Here is an 8,021-nt window from a genome sequence, read left to right on the forward strand (position 1 = left end):
TTCTCCTGTACCATACCTTTCTGATACTCTAGCTAAGAGTAAACTGAAGAAGAATTTTCTCTGAAGAAATAATTTTCTCTTAAGAATCTGACACTGTGAAAAAAATCCAAAATTGCTTGGTCCATTTAGCAAAAAAGCCTTTATTTCTGTGAACTCTCACAACATTTTTATTTTATATTCTATCAAAGATTCAATTTTCTGCTATGAAAAGGCACTAAGAAAGCATATAGCATAACTATAGCCCTTCTTAAGGCTTTTCATGCTGGGATGGTGTTGGGGTAGGTTGAAATAGGGTGGAGGAAATGAAGATGAAGAGCAAAGCCTCCCCTTTGAACCAATTGGACCAGAAGCTGGGAGAGACCAGTGGCCTCCAAGATAGGGCTAACAAGGTTTTGGACGAGCAGAGGTGCCATGTTCTGGTGGACCCCTCATAAGGTTGGGCATGGAGAAATGTAAGCAACAGTATGCATACAGGGTGGTAGCTGTAGTTTGGCCTCCGTTTTGCCTAGGCAACCCCAGTGCTGCTAGAGATAGGGCTGGGGCTGGAGTACTGGGCAAGAAGCTGAGGGATGGGGAGGTGCAGAAAAGGAAGTAATGTTTGAGGACTGCTGAAAGGGTTGCTGGGAGAAATTCAAGTGAGGAGAGTATCAGCAGTCGGGAAATTGGGATCAAAAGACTGTGCATAAATCTCGTGTGAATGAGGATAAGCCCCAAAAATGCTAAATAAATAATTTACAGCCCCATCATCAAGTATTTTTGGGGGATCTGGGCTTGCCCAAGATGATCCAGCGACAAGTGAAGAAAAAAACAGAAGTGAAGGGGTCTGTGGGGTGATACCAAGTCTTCGGCTGGTCACAGCCTCTTCCACCCAGGGGGTGTCCACTAATTTAATAGTGAACTTCTCATCTCCCTCACCTCCCTGCAGCCAGCTGCTGTGCAGTGGATTTGAAGCACCTGAGGGGAAGGAATTGCACACTCTGGCTCTGCTGCCTTTCTCCAACCAGGGCAAAGGACTTTATCTGGGGCTTGTTTACTGGAAAAGAAGGTAACTGTGGATTGGATTGGAAGAGAACATTGTTTTTCTGCCAGCAGGGAAGACTTCCATTTACAGAAGAAATGGAGATACATTAGAAATACCACACTTGAGCAGCAATGAAGATGCAACATCAAAAAGGTAAGTCAAGACTCTTTACTTGATTGAAGATATTTGGGTGACATATTACATTTGTGTTGAACAAAATGCAGCAAAGCTGGAACACACTATTGGTTGTTCTGAGTTTTTATTAATACCCTCAGGAAAGAATGCAGTGGAAGAGTAAATAACCAAGCAAATGTTTATCTGTGTGTTTGATGTTCCTGAGAAATGGTCTTATCCAACCAGGCAATGGCTACCAATCGGGGTAAAGTATAATGTGCTTTTGGCAGAGATTTTAGCATTCTTGTTTGAGACAGCTTGGTTGCAATTGTTCTAATGAAAACAAGTTTTATGTAAGTACCATCAGGTGTCCTCTCTGTTCCCAGGAAAGCACCTTACTTTTAAGGAATTTCACCATCCTGTTCAGGAGCACAGTATACAGAAAAGACTGAAAACACCCAGCACAAGTATGTTGATTATTAACTCTTGGTCAGTCAAGCTGGAGACTTTGAAACATGAAAATATACAGCAAGAAACAGATCAGATATTTGTCCAGATGAAGACTCTGCCTTTTTTGCATGACGTAAGTATAGTATGACATTACAAGCTCCTGTTTTGATGTAATACAGGCCCATGTCACTAAGTGCTGAACATTGTATGGCATTTACTTCCAAGAATTAAAAAAATTATCCTTTGGTAATATTACTGAAAATTCTTTGCTCTTTAATTTTTTGAAATCTGGCAAATGATACAAAAAAACACAGGTATTGTTCAAAATCATTCTAGCTTTGCTAGGTCTGCTACCATAGAAATCCTTGAAAGTGGGTTTTATATTTATGCGACTTGTTATGCTCATGTGTAGTGACAGAATAGTGTTCTGCCATGTTGCTTTGAAACATTTCACAATATGTACTATAGCAGTGTCTTCCCTACTACACTGCTTTTAAAAGTCAAAGTCTTATAATAGCAATTTCCCATGCTTTCATCCAAAGCCTGAAAATATGCCTCGAGCAAGACATTCAATCAAAAGGAAAACATTGCTAGCTATTTGACTGTCTGTCCAGCTCCCTGGGAGGTAGTTTGCTGCTACGCCAATGTGAAGAAATTCATATTACAAAAGCAAAATGAAAGAAAACAGAAATTAAACACTAAGAGCGACTTCAGCTCTGAGCAATTGTCTGAGTATTCCACAGCAATCAACTTTTCCCTTCTAGAAGAACAGCTTTAATTTGATCTTACTTTCACTGATTTATTTTCTGCTTCAGTTTTGAGCTTTTAAAAGGAAACGTTTCCTTTTTCCAGTGTCTCTAATGGAGATTTGAAGGAACTCTATAACATCTGTAACTCCTCTACTCTTTTTTTTTCTCCTTGATGTCTGTTTGTCTTGGGGTTGCACATAAGCAAAATATCCAGTCCTGAGGAATCTGTGTAGTGAGTGTTATGGGTTGGGCTGCTGGACTATTCTGTATGAATGGGTAAATTAGGACTACCCTCTTTAAATGCAACAAGGTAAATGGTTTTAAATCTCAATCTGCCGGGTGTTGGCAGCTTAGGAGGCCACAGTGGGTAGTATCTGCTTGTACTGGCAGAAGGAGCTTTTTTGTCATTTCTGCTAGCTTTGCAATGAATGTCATTTTGTGCAATCAATATGTGCTTGATTTCCTGCGGTGAGTGGAGGGAGGTAATCTCATAACTACCAATTCAAGCATCCAGCAGGAAATTTGTTGGGAAAAACCACAACAAAACCACCACAACCAAACCAAACAATGGACTGGAAAAAAGCCTTTCTCTGTAGACCTACTTGCTCCACCAAAGGGAGGATGACACATTTCACAGCCACTGTAGGTATCCTCTATTATACATCTATGCCAGTCTTTGCTAAAATCTATTTATTTTTCAGCCAATTATCTTGTATTTGTCCCATAAAACTACCTAATTTATTTAGTGTAGGCTCCTATCTCCATATATTTTTCTTGCTCCCTAGTGTCTATTAATTACTTCAATAAAACCAAGGAGGAAACATAATCCTTATGCTGATGTTTATCTTAAAGGCTTCTCACCTCCTGCCAGCTCCTTTTCAAAGCTGAGTTGCTTAAGACTTGAAAGTCTTAAGCATGAGTATATGTTGTTGAGTACATGTTATGACATCATGAAAAGAAAGAGCAATAATAGTGGCCATCTGAAGTCCAGTTGGATTTTGCTTAACTCTGAGAATAGAGATACCAAATGTTTTCTGGACAACTTGTTTCAGTGCCTAGATATTCACATTATGGTTTCTCTGCTTTCTGGGGAGGATTTTTTGCTTGGGTTTTTTTTGGGGGGTTTTTTCAAAATACTTTTGGAGTAAGAACTGCTGCCTCTTTTCCATTTGTTGTGCAGACCAAAGAGATGTGCCTTGTCCTGTCCAACAGAAATAGCTTGATGGGAAAAATGATTTGTGGACCATTCTTTCTCTTAAGTAGGGAGAAAAAATGGTAATTTTAACTCCTCCATGGTTATGACTCAGTCTTGAGTGGGCTGTAAAATCATGTTGTGGTTTTTTCCCTTTCATTATATGAAGAAGGAATTTTTATCTTAAAAATGCCATTGTGGTTTCCATCCTTGAGAAATGTTAAAACACTTCTGTTTATAAATCACTCCCTCCCATGCAGCAGCTGAGATGACTCTACCTTAACTTCAAACATAGCACTTGCACACAGCATTGACTTTACGGAGAAGGACTTATTCTTTTGCAGGTGAACAGCAAAAGCATTAGAAAGCTCTTATTGTGCTCAAGTTGTCCTAAAAGGTCTTTGTATAACTTGAGCTGTCACTGGAACATTAAAATGAACTTGGAACACTGGAATGAGCTTAGCTAATGATAATAATGCAAAGTGTAGATTCAAAAGGATAGCAGTCTTTTCATAGGCATACTGAATGGAGAAGAGCTGGGAGTACTCAGCACTCCTGTTGGTCCTGTCAGATATGCACATGTGTCCAGGGCGCAATATGATGGACCAGAGGAGATCCTAAGAGACTTTTCTGCTCCTTATTCAGCTCTTTGTAGCTTCAGCTATTATAAAATCCATTGTGTAATTGTCCAGTTAGATACCATGTACTCTACAATGGCATTGAGATGTACAGATTATGACTGCTAGTTGTCAAGTGTAAGTTACAGTTCCTATGATGCAGAAACACTGTTTACCCAGTGTAATAAGCATAGAACAAAACATATGTGAGGATAATGGTGCTAATGTAAAATTTGCCCTATCAGATGAAACACAATGAATAATGTGGCTTGCAGACACAGATGAACAAATTGCGCCAGGAAATTCAAGGTTAACTGCAGTGCAAACAGAAATCAGGGGTGACCTGTCCTATATTCTTAGGACATAATAAATACATTCTTCTTGCTACTGCTTACCTTTTGCTGGGTCAGGTATTTTAATACACTATGGGATTCTCTCTTTGAGTAAAACTCCAAGTCTCATCTTCCTGTCTTTCAAACAGGATTTCATTTTGTTATCCTTGCAAATTTTAATTTAAGTGTGTTTGAAACTTCAGTCTTTGTTTAAGAAAATGGTTGTAAAATTCTTGGGTTTAGCAGCTGGAAAATTCATCTCTAAGTTCCAGGACAGAAAATTTAAAAGTTTTAGAGATGAGCCTGACCTGGGTATCAGTTGTATATAATTTTGTTGTGCTTTGTGAAGAGCAAGTACATTGTGCTGAATGGAGAACTGGGCTACTTCAGTAGCTGTTGAACAGTTTCTCCTAGTTCAGAATTTCTTATGTGCTGTCCGTGTACTTTTATTTGTTGGTTTCTGCATTGTTGTCTGCTGACCCTAATATAACAAGTATAGCTTGTCTGTTCTTCCTTTTAGGTGAGTAGGGAGAAAAAGTGGAACATTCATCTATCTTGAGAATGGAGAAGGAGTGATAAATTTAAAGTTATTCTGAACTAGGCATATTTTGCACTCCTAGGAGCTCATGAATAACATATATCTTATAAGCAGGTGCTAATTTTGTGTGTGTGTGTTCACATGTGTGCAAAATACTCATTTTAGTTATTAATGGCTTCATAAACTGACTTAGGTCAGACTTATTACCATCTGTAGATGGTACTTGCTGAGTATATATTATGACATCATGAAAAGAAAGATAATTAATAGTGGCTGTCTGAAGGAAAGGAAGCTACCAAAAGAGGTTTTCCTTGTTTGTCATTTGTCATGATGAATGCCATTCAATTACACAATTTTAGAGCAGGTATCAGCAGGCTTTCTAAAGAGCCATGGAGCCTATCACAGATTACTGCTGTGCCAAATATGATGTTGCTAGTCATATATGTGGGACTGGAGGAAGAAAACTACTCAGCAATCTGCCATAACTTAATCCAGATGGTCAAATTTATGTTTTCTTTAAAATGCAAACTGTCTCCAGTGAATTAATTAGAACCATATTGTAGCTTTCTTTTCTAGTATAATTTTAGCAGCTAGGTTAAAAAGCCTTGGTCTGCCAAACTAATCTCAAGAGCCTGATTATTTTATTTTTGAAGGATTTAAACTATTCAACTTTTCTTTTTCTTGCCCCCCCTCTTTTTCTTGTCTAGTTTTTCTTTCCCTTTTCTATTTTTCTAAGTACATCAGTGTACAACTCTGAATTATTGGCTTAGGATATCTTGAGATAGCTAATACATTATGTTTTGTCTGGGATTAATCTAGATATTTGAATACTATGGAGTTGTAATTGTAATGTATTCAGCCAATGTTGCTGCCTTGTTCCTACCTATGGCTGGATCAGTTTATTGAATAAAAATCATTGGTCCTAAATAAGATAGATGTCTTTACCCATGCTTCCTGATTCTTTCTTCCTATACCTTTTTGTTATTTTGGATTTCCTTCTAACTTATTTCAAAGATTTGCTAAAAGTACCCAAAATTTGGGACAGAAGTTCTTATTTAATCACTTAATTTAAATTTAGTCTTATTTAATCTTGTTTAATCAAATAGGCTAAAGCTGAAGTAGTTCTGAGAAACTAAATAAAATGTTTTTATGTGAATTGATTCTGGTAGAATTAAATCTTTAAAGACAATCTATTAGCTACTACTAGTGGAGGAAAAAATTCCATCTGAATAAAAGACCCCAAGAAAATACAAAACTACTAGCAGTAATGAATAAGTATGCCTGGGTTTTTTATCATATATATTAGGCAATTATTAAGTGAAGCCTTTTCTGTTTTCTAAGATGCTTCCATCCCTGCAGTGAACTTGAACTTTATTATTCAGAGTATAGTGTTTGCACATGAGTCAGTAAGATGCAATCAACCATAGTAATGTTTGGACAGTTTTTGCTGTACCTGGAACAATGGGCTTACTTATTTTGCTGACATGCTGCTTTCAGTATTGAAAGCAATGCTGTCCAGTAGGAATCAGCATTTCATTAGGCTCTATTCGATGAAACAAGCAAACCAAAAAGGCATCTTGTGCTATAAGACTATAAGATCTGCGTAAATCTTAGTAAATTAAACAAACTGGCAGAAAGATGGAGTGGTAGACCAGGTTTTGGGTTTTTTACTGGAGAACAAAAGAAATAAATGGAAGGGGTAGCTTTTTTTATAACACAAGAGAAACAAGCACTGATGCTTGCAAGGTGTTTTGATTTGTGAAGTAGCAAAACATTCAAGGTAATATGTGAGTGTTGGTCCAAGACAGTATTGCACGACAAGGGGTTGTGTAATGATAGTCATATCCAGCCTGGTAAATTTTGTCTTCTGTGAGAATGCAGCAAGAGTTAGAGGTTGGAATCAAGATGCTTAGAAAATTGTCACCTGTTCCAATATCTTTACAAACCGATTTCAGGTATCATGGGATAGAAGGCTCTGAGATGCTGCCAGGAGACCTAGGACCACAAGACATACACCTGGTACAAGCTGATGGAATCATTACAGTAAGACACATTCCCAGAAGCATGTGGGATTCAAACTTCAGACTCACAATGGAAAGTGGAGGGGGTTTTGGGTAAGCTTTTGAAAGCATACAGACATTCAAACTTGTAGAAATGCTGACATTGACTGCTGTGAATCTGGAATTGTATCACATTTTTCTGTGCCATGTTTCTAAAAGCTGGGTCTGCCTGACAAAACAGCTGTATCTATTTTATTTTCAATATTTTTTCAGGGGTCCGTTGAAGACCTAGTGGAAATATTCAAAATTGCATTTCAGAGTTGTGTAAAAACACATGAGAAACTTTCTTCTTTTATTGGATTTCTTTTTGTTTGTTTGTTTGTTTGTTTGTCAGAAAAGGTAATGCTTTCTGATGATGAATTACCTGAGGTGGTTTAAGCCTGTTGGAGCTCTTGTCAGCTCACCCACCTAAACTTTCAGTAGCCCTTCTTGCTGTGGATGCCAGTATTTCCCAAGTCTTCTGGGAAACTTGAATCATAAAACAAGCTTGTTTCCCTCTAGGCACTACTTCTAATCTCAACAAATCATGATTTAAATGCAGCTTTTGGGCACAATTTCCAAAAACCAGTATATCTTTTGGTGAAGGATTTTTCTTACAAAACCCAACGAGTCTCCCTCTAGGAAAGCTGCTGCTTTTAGAGGGACTGTCACCAAAAAGAAGCTGAGTAAATACTAGGTTTAGTGCATGCCAGGGGATGGCCCTAGGCAGCATGAGTGCTGTGAAACAGCAGTATAACAAAGACCATGGCAGCACAGCTAGTGCTTTTAACTTACAACTGTACACCATACAGCTTCATCCTTCTGCTTTGCTTCTCTTCTGCCAAGAAAAAAAAAACAACTAAATAGCCAGAATTAGTGCTCCTTTAATACTAGTTCATTGCTTGCGTAGCAAATGTATTCAAAAAACAGATGATTCAGTATGTGAAAGAGGGCTGGTAGGGACCTCTG

General features: G+C 38.0%; 1 long non-coding RNA gene across 1 annotated transcript; it reads left to right on the forward strand.

Annotated features, from left to right (window-relative positions):
- The first annotated feature begins 377 nt into the window (after nt 1–377).
- LOC137464766 (uncharacterized) lies at nt 378–7,786 on the forward strand. The gene is made up of 3 exons (XR_010994409.1): nt 378–452; nt 926–1,174; nt 6,969–7,786. It is a non-coding gene; the product is annotated as an uncharacterized lncRNA (long non-coding RNA).
- Nucleotides 7,787–8,021: the final 235 nt, after the last annotated feature.

Source organism: Anomalospiza imberbis, chromosome Z (assembly GCF_031753505.1).
Source record: "Anomalospiza imberbis isolate Cuckoo-Finch-1a 21T00152 chromosome Z, ASM3175350v1, whole genome shotgun sequence".
Taxonomy (NCBI): domain Eukaryota; kingdom Metazoa; phylum Chordata; class Aves; order Passeriformes; family Viduidae; genus Anomalospiza; species Anomalospiza imberbis.